Consider the following 18,194-nt stretch of genomic DNA (forward strand, 5'->3'; position numbering starts at 1 on the left):
CTAACTGGGGCTGCTGGCTTTTGTACCTAAAGTAATCTGTAACTACTGTAACAAATAAGGTCATAAATTGGTCTCCTTAACAGGAATCATAAGCCTGTGCCTTGGACAATGGTCACAGAAACCCAACGCAGACCCGGGTCCCAGTGAGAGATCTTTAGAACTGGGAATGTTTACCCAAAGTACACAGTGTGACAGGTTAAATTGGAAAAGTTGCAATAATGTTATCATTGATCATAGTCGTTACTCATGATGTTTAGGTAGCTTTGTTGAATAGTATAGCTTCCCTCACTGCCAGTGTCTGTCCAGGTTCACAGGCTCAGTGTCTCCACCACACGAGCAGGTCGTAAAAGTCATGTGAAAGGAAAGGGGGCCCAGAGCACATCTGGGAAAACCGTGAGGGAACGACAGCGCTGAACTGGATTCACGCTGCGGATAACAGTGGGTAAGCGGGAGTGGGCCAGTGTGTAACGCTGGGGTCTCTGTGCTGGGCGTTGGTGTGGGCTTGTTAGCTCGCGGCCACTTCCTGTGCTGGAACTCGGCTAAATAAACTCCTTCCTCCCTCTTCTCTGCCTCTGGGTCTCTCTCGGAAAGGCTGCCGGATCTCAGCCACAGCAGCTTCCCCTGAGCTCTCCCTGAAAACGGCCCTTCTACCTTGCCATGAACCCTCATTCCTTGGGGCAGGACTTCAGCCTGTGCCATTGCATGTTTTATTCCACTTCTAACCTCCTGTGTGTTTTTGACAACCGCGAACTCTATTTTGAGTCTGTACATGGGACACTGACGCTCCCGAGGCCTCGCAGCAACCGGGGAGAACGTGCTCGCGGACTGCTAGCCGCGGTGCAAAGGAAGACAGTGGCGGCAGGCCGGGCCGGGAGGGCCTTCTCTCTAAAGACAGCTTTAGCTGACTCGTAAAGAAGGAGCAAGGCTCACCAGGCAGACATTTGTTTCCCAAAAGAGAAAACAAACTGGGAACCAGCAGTTAGCGTAATGGCTATGTCGCTGGACTCTCATGTAGTCGACCGCGGTTCGCGTCCCAGACCCGGTGACTTAAACCTCACGCCGGGTGCGTGTGTGTGCGTGCCCAAGACCCCGAGAGGAGAACAGAGGAGAAGGGATTATGGCGCGGCCATCCCCTCTGGGGGGCGATTTCTCACTTTCTGTCTCTCTGTCTCTCTCTGTCTGGTGAGCGCACAGGCCCTATAGCGAAAATCTCTCAAAAAAAGAAAACAAACTGAACTGAGTGGCAAGTGAGTTCTGAGACACGCCTGGGAGGGGCTTCATGGCCTGAGCCCGCATGTCAGGAGAGGGCAGTTCATAGCACAGGGGCCGTGGGAGGGGCAGCAGGACAGGGAGGTCAGCGGTCATGGGTGGGCCGCGATGGCATGTGAGGGGCGAGGCAGCACACCTGTGCCCAGGTGAACATGGGAGATGGGATCACAGAAGCCCCGAGGGCAGACTGGCCAGGTGGAGAGATGGCGAAGGGCCATGCAGGGGCCATGCACAGACTGGGACCGGGGTGATCAGTCACCAGAGCATGGGCCTGGGGGGCATGAGAGGAGCTTCAGTTCTGGACCCCAATCTGGGCAGTGCTGCCCCAGAGGTGGGAAGGCGGAAGAGGGTGAATGGGAAGAAGGCGTGAGCTCAGGAGGGCGGTCGGGCTTGCTCTGTGTGTTCAGGGTCCCTCGAAGCAGGAAGCCTGGCGACTCAGTGCCTAAGTGGACAGGTCTGCGGAGCGCAGGGTGGTGGGTGCAGAGAGGGAAAGAAAGTGGGTGCCCTCCCAAAGGAGATCACGGCCCACTGGGGAAGGGGCCTGTGAGTGGACACAGCCATGTTGACATGGGACAGCATGCTGGAGGGCGGGAGTCAAACGTGCTCGAGAGGAAGCAGGGGTGCCAGGGTGAGGACTTGGAGGGAGACTGAAAACAGACGGAGTCCAGATGCCACAGGCCTCGAACATCATCGCAGAAGTTTGCACCTGTGTGTGCATTATTGCCACGGGGCACACGCACTCACCAGAGATACGGGGGGGGCGGGGGGGGAGCAACCCCCAGTGGTGTGTGGTCACGAGCCCTTCTCCACTTCCCCATCCTGTTGGGCTTCAGGCACACATGCACACGGGGCCGACATGTTTTCTAAGCCACTGGCGGGTGGGATTTGAACCATGGTCAGCCACGTGCGATCTGGCTCCCTTGACAACTATCACAGGATGGTCCCAGCTGTGTTTTAAGCTGGGAATAGGACGGATAGCAACCTTCAGGTCCGGGGCCACATGCAAACTAGGTGAGGGTCAGGATTAGGACAGCCATCAGAAAAGAGAAGCAAAGCTCTGTGGAAAAAGACCGCAATACCAGCAACGGCCTGATTGGTTGTCACAGACCACACGCACCACACACACCACACAGACCACACACATAATACACAACACATGCACCACACACACCACATGGACCACATGCACCACACAGAACACACACACCACACACACCACACGCACCACACACACCACACAGACCACACACATAATACACAACACATGCACCACACACACCACATGGACCACATGCACCACATGCACCACACAGAACACACACACCACACACACCACACGCACCACACACACCACACACATAATACACAACACATGCACCACACACACCACATGGACCACATGGACCACATGCACCACATAGAACACACACACCACACACACCACACGCACCACACACACCACACACATAATACACAACACATGCACCACACACACCACATGGACCACATGGACCACATGCACCACACAGAACACACACACCACACACCACACACACCACATGCACCACACAGACCACACACATAATACACAACACATGCACCACACACACCACATGGACCACATGGACCACATGCACCACACAGAACACACACACCACACACCACACACACCACATGCACCACACAGACCACACACATAATACACAACACATGCACCACACACACCACATGGACCACATGGACCACATGCACCACACAGAACACACACACCACACACCACACACACCACATGCACCACACAGACCACACACATAATACACAACACATGCACCACACATAACACATGGACCACACAGACTACATACATCACATGGACCACATGCACCACACAAAACACACACACCACACACATCACACGCACCACATACACCACATGCAACACACACATTGCACACATTGCACACATCACACAGACCACACACACACCATACACCACATGGACCACATGCACCATACACACTACACACCACATATAACACACAGATCACATACACCACATGCACCACATGGGCCACATGGATCACACACACCACACACACCGCATGTACCACAAACACCACACAGACCACATGAACCACACATACCACGAGTACCACATGTGCCACACACACCACATGGACCACACACACATGCTCCACACCATACTGCATGCTGCAGAGATGTACTGCACAGACTCCAAATAACAAAGGAAATCAGTCCCCCTTCTCGTTGCCTGGGAGCCGCTGTGGCCCACCGTCCTGGCCGGCCCAGGGTCTTCAGTGAGACCTGCACGGCGGTCTCTCCAGGTCCTCCAACTCCTCCCGCTGTCCAGACGACAGGACAGCCTGACGGGCAGACCAGGCACAGGCGTCACCCCTGGAGACAAGTGAAACTGGACAGTTCAATGGAGCAGAAGGAAGGGGACTAGGTGGCACTCGGACCCAAAGACTCGAGGGCTGTGTCCCACATCCCTACATGTGCCAGTTTTGTCCACAGCTGGAGAGGTGGGGATGGCATGCAGAGACAGCCCGGCCAGCCGCCATTGCTCTTTGCCTGGTGTGATGTGGCCTGGGGTGGCGTGTCCACCTGAGCTGGGTCACGAGGTTAGGCTGTGTGGGGGCAGGTGGGCAGGCAGTGTGACCCAGCAGCTCCACGTTGGCAGGGAACCCGACTGAGTGCAGAAGAGCCACAGCAGCCACGTGTGCTGTGGAGCACTCACAGGGAGTTCGAAGCGGCTGGTACATGGCGGCTTCCCTACCTCGAGAGGAACAAGTACCTACAGGGTCGAGAGAAGGGGCCTGTTGTCAGAGACACACCCAGAGCGTCAGTGGTTGTGAGAGCTGTTCTATTTTGTAAATAATGTGGTAGTACAGGCGTTTAGTTTTGAATATTTTAACGTTTCTGAAATCAGATTGGGTTGAAGTGACATTGTTGTAATTGTCATAGAAATATCTTTACCATTTTTTTTAGTATCACTCTGACTTCCATGTTTTCACAAGAAAATTGGCAAAAATTGAAGTCAACAGGACCAGCAGATGGTGTAGCGATTACATTGCTGGGCTTCTACATGGTCAACCATGGTTTGAGTCCCAGACCTGGTGGCTTCAAAATCACACTGGGCGTGTGTGGGCGCGTGTGTGCCCAAGACCCTGGAGGGAGAATGGAGGAGAAGGGACTGCGGTGTGGCCATCCCCCCAGGGGAGATTTCCCTTTTTCTGTCTCTCTGACCAGTGCACATGCCCTATAGCAAAAATCTGTACACACCCCCCCCAAAAAAATTGAAGTCTAAAAGTTATTTTGTAATTATAAGTTAAAAATTCAGTGTTAAATTGTGCCATTTTAATGGCAGTATTTTTTCTTAGAGATAAATAAAATGATACATCCTACAAATGGTACATCCTAGGTTCGACAGAATGGTGTCGGCTTCACCCTACATGTTGGTTGTGCCGTTTAGGAAGACGGCATCTTTTACAGTGTAGAGTCTATAGCTGGCTCCATCTTGCACTCAGTCAAGAATGCCATAAATATATCCAATCTAGGGCTACATAGCTCAGAAATATAAGGACTTCTATTTGCCTATATTCATTCTTGCTTTCTGTATATAATATGAATAGAAATAGAAACCAACAAAACAAAAAGGGCTCTTTTTTAATTAATTAATTTATTTATTTTACAGTCAACCACTGTAAAATCACTATAGCATACAAAATGAGTTTTTTCATTCAGAATACAGTCTATTGTTTCAAAGATATTACCATATATATTATCAACAGATAATTTTTTATTTTGTGTTTCTTAAATGTTTTGCTTCTTTCTTTTTCCCCTTGATTCTCTCCCTCTCACCCTCTACCATGTCCCACCCTCCTCCCACATTGTCTCTGGTATCCATGATTGCTTTCTATGCCTCCCCCCCCATTTAATTGATTTGCTAATGAACTTAATTAGTCTAAGTATTTCCAATAGCAAGTGCAGCTGATATATACCTATACATGAACCCAAGTCTGACTTTAGGCATAAACCTCAGTGAGTAGAATGAACATACTATAAAGTAATGCCTAGCTGGGGCTATATCGCTTACTGCAGTCATCACATATGCATTTTTTAAAAATTTCAATACAGTTTTACTGTTGTTTTTTTCTCCTGCAACTTTTTTTTTAATTACTTAACCTTCATTCCTTGAACGTCATCACAACATACTAAATGTGGTTTCCCATCTAGAATAATCATGCATGTTATCATCAATAATATTCCATTTCTACTGTCATACATATGTATATGTATATGTATGTTTTTTACCCCATGTCTGACCCTCTGCCCTTTCCCACACTTATTACACCATCTCTGCTGTCTACAGCTGTCTTCAATTCCTTTTCCCCAACATTTTGTTGATCACACAATATCACAAGTAATCTAACTACTTTCAATAGCAAGTTGTTTTTACCCAGTTTGCACCCTCACAGAGGCAGGTCAGTTGCCGTCCTCTGCCTGTAGGTGACCACCAGCCGTGGGTGTGTCTGACTCTCACTCCCGGCCATCACGCCCACCCTAGCTGGCCTGGAGCCAGGGGGCAGATGACCAGAGCAGCCCCCAGGGAGATGGAATCCCGGGGAATCCCCTTTCCAGCCATGTGTAACTCCCCTCCCTCAGCCCCTGCTGTCCAGTCCCCGGCCAACTCCATGTGGCCTCCCGGCAGCCTTCTCCCCACTGGAGCTGTGAGTGACGAGAGTCCTGTCCTTCATTCCTGAGTGGCATCTTGTTGCTCCCTACCTAAAGAACTGGGTCTTGTGAGGCAGGGCCTATTTCCACAAGCACCCTGCCTTGCACCCACTCTCACCTTGGCCTTGGGTACCCTGCCATTCCTACCCTGGACCCCAGAGTCACAGTCCTCGAGCTTGCCCCAGCTTCAGGCCTCAGAGAGGTGGTCAAGCTGAGGCACCACACAGACTCTGAGCCCCCAGCACCACAGCAGGCTCAGAGCCAGAACCTGACAGGGCTCCCCGCAGCTCTGACTTCCTGGTGCAGCAGCAGAGATCAGGGGAAGCTGCACCTGGCAGTGCGTGATGGCCCCAGTCGTTGGCCCTGGAGTGGACTCCCACGGTATGGAGGGCCAGGGTCAGAGATATCCTTGTCCACACTGCCCTTGACAACAGACCTGCCTGGAGACTGTGATCCACATGGTGCCCAGACTCATGTGCCCCACCCACGAGAGCTCGCGCTCCTTCTTCCCTCAGTGAAGGTTCTTTTCTTTTTCTTAGAGATTTTTGCTATAGGGCACCCGTGCTTCTCTTTTTCTTAGAGATTTTTGCTATGGGGCACCCGTGCTTCCTGGAGACAGAAAGTGTGAAATCACCCCCTGGGGGGATGGCCATGTCAAAATCCTTTCTCCTCCATTCTCTCAGGGTTTGGAGCACACACACACACACATGCCTAGAGTGAATTTCAGCCTCTGGGTCCAGGACTCAAACCGCACTTGGCCATGTGGGAACCCAGCACCGTAATCACTGTGCCAAGGTTCTCCTTTGCAAAACCAGTCCCGAAAGTCTGGAAGCGGCACCTGTCCCTCACGTGAGGCCCCAGGGAGCACAAAGGCCCGCCCGTCACAGGGAGTGACAGTGTAGCTGACCCCAGAGAAAAGGAGACACACAAGCTCTGTGACAGAAAATGAAAATAATTGTCTTAGGAATTTCAGGGAGAGCAGAGGGATAGAAAGAGCCCACTCATGAAACCCCCTAGTCACCCCTTGCGGGTACATCAGTTTGGGACCAGCAGATGGCATAATGGTTATGTCGCTGGACTCCCACATGGCTGACTGCAGTTCGAGTTCCAGGCCTGGTAGGCTTGAAATTCACACTGTGCACGTGAGCATGCTCCAGGTCCCAAGAGAGAACAGAGGAGAAGGGACTGCAGCATGGCCATCCCCCTGGGGTGATTTCTTACTTTCTGTCTCTCTGTCTCTCTGGCGTGTGCATGTGCCTGATAGCAAAAATCTATCTTAAAGAAAGGGGGGGGACTGGTTTGAAAGGCCAACCGTGCACAGCCACCTCCACAAAAACCATGGAGCCTGAGGCCTGGGAAGGCAGGGGACACCTTGGACAGCAGAGACAGGACGAGGTGGGAGACGCCTTGGACGGCAGAGACGGGGTGAGCTGGGAGACACTTTAGACAGCAGAGACAAGGCGAGGCGGGAGACACCTTGGACAGCAGAGATGGGGCGAGGCGGGAGACACCTTAGACAACAGAGACGGGAAGCCCAGGGCTCAGCCACATGTGAGGATCACTTCCCAGAACCGCGATGCCCCTCATTATGGCTCCCCATGGAGAAGCCCGCAGACTCCCGTTTAGCCCTGGGAAAGTGGCTGGGAATGGGCGTTTGGTTCCCACCACCCTAGCTCCCGCTCAGGCTTAGGGAGAATCCCAGACCCAAGGAGCTGAACCGGCTGAGGCCAAAAGGGATGGGTGAGCACAGTGGCCAGCGATGGGGGCGCTCCCTGCTGGCACTGGAGACACTGTCCAGGAGCTCCTCCCTGCATGGAGCTCCCACACAGCCGGGTGCACCTCACGGACCTCCCATGGGCCTAGCCAGGCCTCACACTGAATTAGTCACACCAAACTCACGTGTCACCTGGACTCGGGGAAACTTCCAGCACTGAAATGAAATGAAACAGCCAGCGCGCTCAGATTTTCTGAATGAAATAAATCAGCCCACAGACAACCAGCCTGCATGATCTAAATGACTTGTTAATGCGTAGACCGAGGGGGAATAGCCAGGACATACATGCTACATGGTCAGGACCAACGCCAACGCTGACCGTAAACACATGAAGAACGAGATAGTACACCAGGACTAGAACCAGCTGGTTTGATAGAGTTCGGTGAGTTTCAACAAAAAACAAGGAAGCAATTTAAACATGTTTCAGAGAAACTTAACAGAGAGATTAAAATAATAAGAAAATTAAATTCTGGTGTAGAAATAGTACAGTAAATGAAATGGACAGTGGAATAGCAGCTTCCAAAACAGAGGGGTGAAGGGCGAGAGGCAGACGCAAAGAAAGACTATTCAAAACCACACAGCAAGTGAGAGAGAGGAGTCTGAGAAGGGACAAAGAAAACGTATGGGAAGTAGGAGACATCATAAAGGTAATCCACATTTTAGTGTTGATCAAGTGGTCTTGGAAATGAGAAGATGGGGGCCAGTCGACGGTGTGGAGGCTAGGACCTGGATCCCACATGGTCGACTGCACAGTTCAAGTCCTGGACCTGGTGGTCTGTAAGCATGCGTGCCCCAAATCCTGGGAGAATGGAGGAGGAGAGATTGCGGTAGGCCATCCTGTAAGGTGTAATTTCTCACTTTCCCTCCCTCTATCTCTCTCCAGACAGTACACAGGCCCTATGGCAAAAAATCTAAAAACAAAGACAAAGTATAGGAAGGTGAATAAATAGTAACAGAAACTTCCCAAACCTGGAGGGAGATACAGTTATCGAGATACAGGAAGGTCAAGGTCACCAAGATTCAATCCAAAATAAATGTCTATCACTTCTGTGACCAAACTCTCAAGTCCATAGACAGAGATAGTCATGAGAGCAGCAAGAGAGCAGAGCAAATGACCAGCAGGAGTTCCTATTACCGGACAGCAGACTTCTCAGGGACCTCACAGCCCCGAGAATGGGACAGCTTCCCCTGGACAGCAGACTTCTCAGGGACCCAGACAGCAGACTTCTCAGGGACCCGGACAGCAGATTTCCCAGGGACCTGGACACCGGACAGCAGACTTCTCAGGGACCTCGCAGCCCGGAGAGGGGGATGGTGCTTCCCCTCTCCTCTCCTACAGCCGCCAGAGCTTTCTTCTTCAATGAGTCTGTCCGGCGTCTCCCATCAGCGTCCTCACGCAGTTCCACCCTGGATGGGCTCACTTCATCAGCATACTAGCCTCCAGGTTCATCCATGTTTCTGCATGTGCCAGGCTTTCCCTTCAGGGCTGCGTGATAGTCCTCGGTCCGTGTGTGCCGTGTCTGATTCACAGATTCACATGTTGGTGGGCGTGTAGGCTGCTTCCCGCTGCGTCTGGGGGACAGTGCTGTAGTGAGGTCCTGGCCGCATCTCTTTTCTGTAAGTACTGGACGGGTAGCTGATGCATCACATGGTCGCTGAATTAAGTTTCTGGAGGAAACGTTACACCGTTTTCCAGCAGCCACACCATTTCACCATTTTACGTCCCTAATCGGAGTGCAAAAGGGTTCCAGTTTCTCCACGTGTTAACCAGTACCTGTTATTGAGACAATATTTTATGTTTGCCTTTTCTACTCTTTATTTTTGCCATAGAGCTGTGCACTTACTGGAGAAAGACAGAGAAAGAGGGGGAGGAACCATCGGGTTCTGGGTGTGCACGCACATGTGCCCAGCATGATTTTCAAGCCACTCAGGGACTGAACCTGGAAGTAGGCCATGTGGGATCCAGTGCCTTAGCCACCACGCCACTACTGGCTCATGTCCTTTTCACTCTTTACTAATTTATGTGCTTTTTATGGCAGAGAGGATACATACATACTAGTAATATCCCAGATATTCAGTGTTACATAGTAGATAAATTCATAAATTCATTTATAGTTTTCAACATTTTAATGTTATTTTTCTATTATCAACTGTGTCAAACAGCTGTCCTAAGTCAGTGTAATATGCCATCTACTTCAAGTTTTTATAAGGTTAAAAAAATACCTGTACTATTGTCAGGAGATTTCCTAGTACTCAGAATTTAATAACGAGCTGGATACAATGGTGATCGTGACGGTGGCCATGACAGTGAGGGCACACGTGCCGTCACCACGATTAGTGGTGGATGCTTCCTTTAAAAAATTATTTATTTCATTTGTTATTATTTTTAATGTAACCAGAGAGGGACAAAGAGAGACAAAGGGAAAGCGAGAAAGCAAGCTGACATGTCCAGGACTTGAACTGCGTTTGACCATGTGTGAGTCCAGTGCCTTAACTACCATGCCACCTGCCAGCCCAGTGGATTGATTCTTACTAAAACATCTCTCCTGATTTTGCTGAAGGTTCAACATTTTGCTTATTAAGTTTCGTTTACTAGTTCTTTTCATTTATCCAATCTGAAATGTTTTCTTTTAATTAGAATTTTTTTCAATGCACTGTTCTCTGGAGATCCTGCCCCGACTTGAAGCCCTGCCTCCAGGGAAGCTGTGATAATGAACTCAGCCTCTCCTGTATCCAGGTTTCCATCAGAATGTGCAGGTGTGGCCACAGGACTCTGTTCTGAGCGTGCATCCTGTGAGGCACCCGGGGAAAGCATGGCGTGCCCGGCAGAGTCCTGATACAGTCCCCGTAGATATGGTTGCATCCCCACTGCAGCATCTGCTAACACTTGGAAGCTGTCAGAAGACGGGATGTAACCTGTAGAAGTGATTTCAACTTTGCGAAAACCTGGAGAATGCATTTACAAGGAACACCGCGAAACCATGCACTTAAGTATTTATAGAAGCTCTCACCACCCTGCGGCAGGGGAATGGAGCTCACCGCACTCTTTTCTTAGAAGTGCTTTCTATCTTTCTTTCTTTTTAAACATCATTATTTACTTAATTTTATTTGTTATTATTTTTTTTTAATTTGACTAGAGAGAAAGAGAAAAGAAAAATGAGAAAACAAGTCACCAGGTCCAGGACTCAAACCAAGATCAGCCATGTGGGATCCAGCACCCTACCCACTAAGCCACCTCCTGGTGGCCCAGAAGTGCTTTCTTTCTTGGTGTTTCCTTCCTTCCTCCCATCACTGTGATCTCCCATCCCTTACCCCTCTCCCTTTCCTTACTGAGAGCCTCATGCCAATTTCTGGGATTCAGCAAGTGGCTCTGCTGTCCCTGTGTGGTCTCCTGTGGGAGTGTCCTGCAGGTGCTCATGTTTAAGCCAGTCAGTCACAGACCACAGAAGACACTCACCCGGCAGCCTTGGTCCAAGGTCACTGGCTGCTCCACCCCACAGCACTCCCTTTCTCCATAGGAGGGCGGGCACAGACATGGACACAGGTTGCAGCCTCACCCCTCCCCCACCTCCACCCTGCCATCTCACTGCATTCCTAGGAATTAAAATGCTGAATTTGCATATTGTATTCAGGGAAGTCACTGTGAAAAATCATGTATCTTAACTCTAATTTGGATCCAAATTATTTATCTTCCTCATATCATGAAATGAAAAATATGCATGTCAGAAATTCATGTTTTGAGACTAGCAGTTAACATAACGGCTATGTCACTGGACTCCTACGTAGTCGACGGTGGTTTGAGTCCCAGACCCAGTGGCTTAAACTCACACCAGGTGCATGTGCATGCATGCCCAAGATCCTGAGGAGGAGAATGGAGGAGAAGGGATAGGGGCGTGGCCATCCTCCCTGGGGGGTGATTTCTCGCTTTCTGTCTCTCTGTCTCTCTCTGTCTGTCTGGCAAGCGCACACGCCCTATAGCAAAAACCTCTCCAAAAAAAGGAAAAAAAAAAAGAAATTCGTGTTTGTACATTTTTTCTCATTATGAAGTAAATATATAATTATAAAAATGAATTCTTGATTAAACTCATAAATACTTAGGCTATTAAAAAAAAACACGGCAAAACATAAATCAAAGACATAAAATCTTGTCTTATTTCAAGCATTGCCTCTCCATAGTGTAAATTCTAACTAGCTTCTACTACACTTATTGAACACATCTACTGAAAAGTAGTGATAAAAATTCCCACTTACCTAACAGTAGCCCTTTCAACAGCTGCCAGTGTCAAAGTTTCATGTGTACTGTAAACCAGGATTTGAACCCTTCCCTTCGTCGCCTAGGGGTGCGTGTGCTGTGAACACTCCCGGAGCCAGCTTCCCTATGACCGGGGCTCTGCTTTCTTGTCTTCTGGCCTCTGATGTCGGGTGTGACCTGAACATGAGGCTTTTGGGCTTCTCTCAGCAAAGTCAAACTGCAGAAGTGTGGTATTTCTGCTCCTTTGGCTGAGTATTCTCTCCCTGCCTGAATCCCAAGATTATCAACAGTGGCCGTGACTCCTAGGGTGGTAGACTCGTCCTCACTCTCAGAATCTGCGAAAAGCCCGTTTACTAGGACGTGACCCTCGTGGAGATTCCTGGAGGCTGGCTTTAGCTTCTTAGTGAGCAGCGTGAGAGCGTGGAGGCAGCAGCTTGTGGGTCGGAGGTTATCAGCTTAGTATGTGCTGTTGTTTGATTTTCAAAATTTTCCTCATCGATGATAATAAAATAGCCTGAAAAAACTCTGCATACGTGTATGATACAGACTCGGGCTCATGGCCTTGTGTCTGCCCCTACTGTGAGCAAACACTTCCCCTCTGTGTGGACCAAGGAAGTGTCTGTCCCACGTGCAGGGCTATGCCTGTCAGGTCTCCTAACCAGAGAGACTCACAGGGCTTCATAAGGGCAGTTGTCGTCACCGTCCTCCAAGGCTGGCTCGGCGTTTAAGGGTGAGTCCCACACCTAAGCCCTCAGATCTTGAGGCTCAGCTCGGAACCTGTTTATACACTGACAACATTGGGCACCGTCCCACCATGAAAGCCAAGAGTAGGTGACTGCCGGGGCTGCCAGGGGTAGGTGCCAGAGTGCAGTGTGACACTCAACTCCCTCGGTTGTTCCAGGGGAAGCGGGGACTTCATGGATCCCAGAAACAGGACTGGAGTCACAGAGTTTGTCCTGCTCGGATTTCAGAATGAGAAGGGAGTAGAGATGCTGCTTTTCTCCGTGTTCCTGCTCATGTACCTGGTGTCGCTGGGACCCGCACCTGCGCTCGCCCATGTACTTCTTCATAGCCAACCTTGCCTTCCTCGAGGTCGCCATCACCTCCACGGTGGTGCTCGCCATGCTGGCCAACACCTTCCCCCTCCGCAAAGCGATCTCCTTCGCGGGGTGTCTCACACAGTCTTTCTTCTACTTTCTCCTGGGGTCCACAGAGTTCTTCATCCTGGCCGCCATGTCCTTCGACCGCTACGTCGCCATCTGCAACCCGCTGCGCTACGCGGCCATCATGAGCAAACACACCTGCGCGCTGCTGCTGCTGGGGGCCTACCTGGGCGCCTTCCTGGCCGTTTTGGCACCGTCGATCCTAACGGCTCCTCTGCCCTTCTGTGGCCCCAACGTCATCAACCACTTCTTCTGCGACAGCGCCCCTGTGCTGAAGCTGGTGTGCGCGGACGTGTCTCTGGCCGAGCTGGCCGACTTCGTGTCCTCCGCCATGCTGCTGCTGGGCTCCTTGGTCCTGACCGGAGTGTCCTACATCTGCATCATCGTCACGGTGCTCAGGGTCCCCTCTGCCCAGGGCCGGCACAAGGCTTTCTCCACCTGCGTGTCACACATCACTGTGGTCCACTCTACTACGGAAGCTCCATCTTTATCTATGTCCGCCCCAAAAAGGGCAATGTGACAGGGTTAATACATTTGCCACAGTGCTGAACACCATCGTGACGCCGACGCTGAACCCGTTCATATACAGCCTCCGCAACGAGAGGGTCCACGCCGCGCTCAGGGCAGCCGTGGGTCAGTGTGCAGGGGTGCTGCTGACCTTCCGATCGTGACAGTGACAGCCTCACGGAGGTTACCTTCAGTCTGGCAGTAAGTCGCCTTCCTGCGTGAGTACATACAAGTGCTCTCAGAAGGGAGGGCCTTCGGAGCCTCCATTGTTCCCTAGCCCCTGTCAGGGCTCACTTTCAGAGGTTCACAGGTTCTGCACAGACCAGAGATCTGAACTCAGGAGCGGGCTGCGGCCAGTGCGGCCAGGATGGTGCTCAGGCAGCTCGGGGCCACCGAGAAGGCTGCGGGTCACTCTTCTGGCCAGCAGGGGCCAGTCCCGACCCAGGATCTGGCTGGCTGGGAAGGCCGTGGGGGAAAATGGGGGGGAGCGTGGGGGAGACCCTGAGCTAGGCCTTTCTCTCCCTTCCTCTCTCTCAAGAAAGAATAAACTTAAGCAAACACAGATGTGTGCGTGTGTTCACAACATGCACATACACACTGACAGCAGACACAGATGTGTGTGTGCTCACAGCACACACTGCACACACACACTGACAGCAGGATGAGCAGCAGTGTGTGTGTGTGTGGCTGTCGTGCCACTTTCCTGTGCCTTCGGTCTTCGAAAACTCAAACCTCCTGCTACCTAGGGGTTTTAACTCAGGCAAACCTACTACTGGGTATCCCTGCTCCAGGTCAGGGTCTCGGCCTCACCGAGCAATTCCCCTTAGTTTATTTTATTTCCTGTTTTTCTTTTCTGTTTTCAATTTTTCCTATAGGGCTCACATGCTTGCTAGAAAGAGGAGAGAGGGACCAGCAGTTGGTGTAATGGCTATGTCACTGGACTCCCATGTAGTAGACTGTGGTTCGAGTCCCGGACCTGGTGGCTTAAACTCACGCCGGGCGCGTGTGTGTGCGAGTCCAGGACTCAGGTGCACAGTTGACCACGTGGGACCTTGCCACCTTACGCTCCTTACCACCTGCCGGCTCTGTTTTCTTTTTTTAATATTAATTTTTTTCCTTAGCAAAATTTTTGCAAGCCAGTAGATGGCATGTTGGTTAAGGTACTGAATCACATATGGCTGACTATGGTTCAAGTTCCAAACCCAGAAGCTTGAAAAATACACTGGGGGGCCTGGCAGGCGCTGTGGTGGTTAAGGGTGCTGGACTCCCTTGTGGCCAACCATGGTTCAAGTACCAGACCTGGCGGCCTGCTTTCTCACTTTCTCTCACTGTCCCTCTCTGCTAAAATGAAAATCAATCAATAAAAAAAGTTAAATAAAATAATTCTTAAGAAAAGAAAAAAGGAAAATACACTGAGTGCTGTCCATGTGTGCCCAAAAGCCCCAGTGGGGAACGGAGGAGAAGGGATCGTGGAGTGACCATCCCCCCAGGGTGGGAGTTTCCCACTTTCCCTCTCTCTCTATCTCTCTCTGAAGATCATACACATCCTGTAGCAAAATCTTTAAAAAAAAAAAATCTGAAAACCGAACCAAAAAACCCTCAAAATTAAAGGGTAAGTTTAAATTGTGTATAAAAAAAAATAGAAAAAGAGAGAGAAAGGAATAATAAACTCTAAATTGAAGCTCAACCACCTTACCTAGACTAAAAAATGTATGTAAGAAAGAAAGTATTGTCTTATTACATAGTTCAATGTTGTTATGGAATATTAATTTTTACCATGTTGAATTCTTCCTCAGTTACATAACCAAGTCTAAGTTTATTACAGAAATATCACAATTATTCAGAAACAACATAAATACTAGCCTGAGGAGCACAGCAGTGCACTTCCTGACTGCCCAGGCCTCCCCTGCAGCCCAGTTTTGGGGCCACCCAGTGTAAGTAAGATGGATACCTGCTGATGCCAGCTCTAGGCTTGCCCTGTGGTCTCAGGCGGGGGCTGCCACATGGAGACTAAGCCTCAGATCTGCCCTCGTGGGTCCTGGTCCCAGGGCCAGCCAGCACAGGTTACCCTGAGTGACCCCAATCACAAGGGTCCCTGGAGATCCGGCTCCAGCCAGCCCCAAGCAAGGCCAGCCCACACGACCTCAGGCTTTGGGCCGCATCTGCAGGGCCTGTAGCTGGGCGCTTTGGTCCAGACGTGCAGACCCAGAGTCCTGACCTACCCCAATCCCAGGTCAACAGCCATGGTTTCCGACAAAATCCTGGTACCTGGAGACCTAGCCCTCTGGCCAGACCCAGTTAAATAGCCTTCTGACCTATCCAATTCCAGGCTAGGTCCTGGGCCCAGGCTCCAGAAGATCCAGAGTCCAGGCCTTCTGGCAGCCCCAGGGCCGGGTGGGCTCTAGCAGTCACAATGGCAGACCAGCTTTGGGTGTGAATTCCAGGCCAATGCCAAGAGCCCCAGGCCCAGCCCGTGAGCCCAGAAAGCAGATCACGCCCTGCTGACCCAGCACAAGGCCAGCTCCCCAGGACTCTGCAGAAGCCTTCTCAGATTTGCTGCATTTCCCAGAATCTGCTCAGACTGACTAAAGGGCTCTCGGTCTACAGAGACCAAAGTAAGTCCCTGCTTCAAATGTCCAGATGTCAGAATAAAGCAACGAGAAACACAAACAAACAAAACAAAACAGAAAAATAACACAACAAAAGAACAAGGAAAAACCCAGTAATCTCCCAGTAATTGACTCCCCTCAAAGTAGAGATATACAACCTTCTTGAACACAATTCAAAATAATTGTTTTAAGGAAGCTAAGCAAACTTCAAGAAAATACACAAAATCAGGAAAAAAAAAAAAAAAAAAAGGCCTTTTCAGGAAAATAATAAATGACCAAATGAGGAATTTAGGAGGAAAAAACCAAGAGAGAAAATAAAAAAGAAAGAAAGAAAAGAAATGACAAGAGAATGAAGAGCTGAAACAAGAGAAGAAAACAGAACACAAAGGGGAGAAGCACAGACTGTTCTGTTCACACTGTTGGTCTCCGGGCCGGAAGCTGTGGACTGTAATGGCGTGGCCCTCCGGGGGCATCCCCACCAGCCACTACTTTGAAGTTCTTGTCAGGTGAACTCCTCTCTGGTCACTTGGGCTTCTGGTATTGCTCTGCTCCTCTGTTTGGGACATATGTCTCCATTTACTTTGACTCCGTTTTGGCTTTTGCACATTAAGACCCTTAAATCCCCAATCACGTTAGACGGACCTGGTGGAGGAAAAGGATCTCACCCATTTATTTGACCAGAGATTTTTAAGGTTCCTCCCAAATTCTCGTGTATGTCCAAATTGTCTTTGATTTTGGTGACCCTCCCTCCCCCAGGACATCAGAATACTCTGTGTCCAGTCAGTACCCCAAGAAAAACAGGCTAGACCCAGCCCCACAAGACAGGCCTAGGAAGGGCGTGGTGGCAGGTGTCCCTCCAGGCTTCTCTGTCCTCTGAGACTGACTGGGGTTTCACTCCCCTTCTCTGCACCAGTTGAGAGAGGATGCAGGGTGGGCCCTTTCATGTCTGCTTACTGGTCTCCTGCTATCTGGGCACACTGGAAATAGCAGAGTCACACTGAAGCAGAGCTCAGTACTGCCAGCGAGTGGAGAGGCTGGAGCCTGCCTGCGGTGTCCAGCGCCCGTTCTCCTCCTGGGTAGGGCGGGTCTACGTGCACTGACCACGGGGCGGACGCACACTGACCGCAGGGCATGCACGCACTGACCTGGAGCTGGGCAGAGGCGCATTGATCCCAAACTAGGCAGAGCAGGAGCCAGCAAGTGCGGAGCCCACCAGGCTTGCCAGGGCACTCAGTCAGTCTCAGCTCTGGCTGCGGGTATTCCCGGGTATGGGCAGGCCCTGGAGAGCGCGCTATGAGAGAAGAGGAGGCTGCAGGGCTGATCAGCTCTCCAAGGATTTAGCCCTGGTGGTCAAGGTGCTGGATTCCCATAAGAACGATGGCAGTTGAAGGCCTGGGTCTGGGGGCTGGCAGGTGGCATGATGGTTAAGAGTGCTGGACTCCCACAGGGCAGAACGCAATTCGAGTCCCGGACCTGGCGGCTTGTTTTCTCACCCCCACCCCGCTCTGTCCCTCTAAAATAAGCTAAATAAATAAAATAATAAAAACAAAAGTCCTGGACCTGGCAGGCCCACCTCAAACTGCCTCTCCACTTGTGATCTAGAGAGACCTGCCTCTGCTTCGCGCCTTCTGCTCCCGGACCAGGAGGCTTAGGGTTCCTTCTTTCGGGTGGAAGCTGTGAGGTCGGGTGTAATGGGTAGAAAACGTCTCCTTGTTAGTGATGAATAGGCCTGGAGTTATCACTGGAAACCCCGCAGGAAGTGCTAATTAGCTTCTGAGAACCCAGAGGGCAAGGCGGTCTCCGCATTCGAACCCCGAACCCGGGTGGTAGTAGTCACACTGGACGGGAGGTGCTGGAGGAAGCTC

At 50.7% G+C, this 18,194-nt stretch overlaps 1 pseudogene; it reads left to right on the forward strand.

The window, feature by feature from the left end:
• Nucleotides 1-13,172: 13,172 nt before the first annotated feature.
• On the forward strand, nucleotides 13,173-13,919 carry LOC106735100 (olfactory receptor 6T1-like; annotated as a pseudogene).
• The last annotated feature ends 4,275 nt before the right edge of the window (nucleotides 13,920-18,194 follow it).

Source organism: Tupaia chinensis, unplaced genomic scaffold (assembly GCF_000334495.1).
Source record: "Tupaia chinensis unplaced genomic scaffold, TupChi_1.0 Scaffold000295_1, whole genome shotgun sequence".
In the NCBI taxonomy this organism is placed as follows: domain Eukaryota; kingdom Metazoa; phylum Chordata; class Mammalia; order Scandentia; family Tupaiidae; genus Tupaia; species Tupaia belangeri.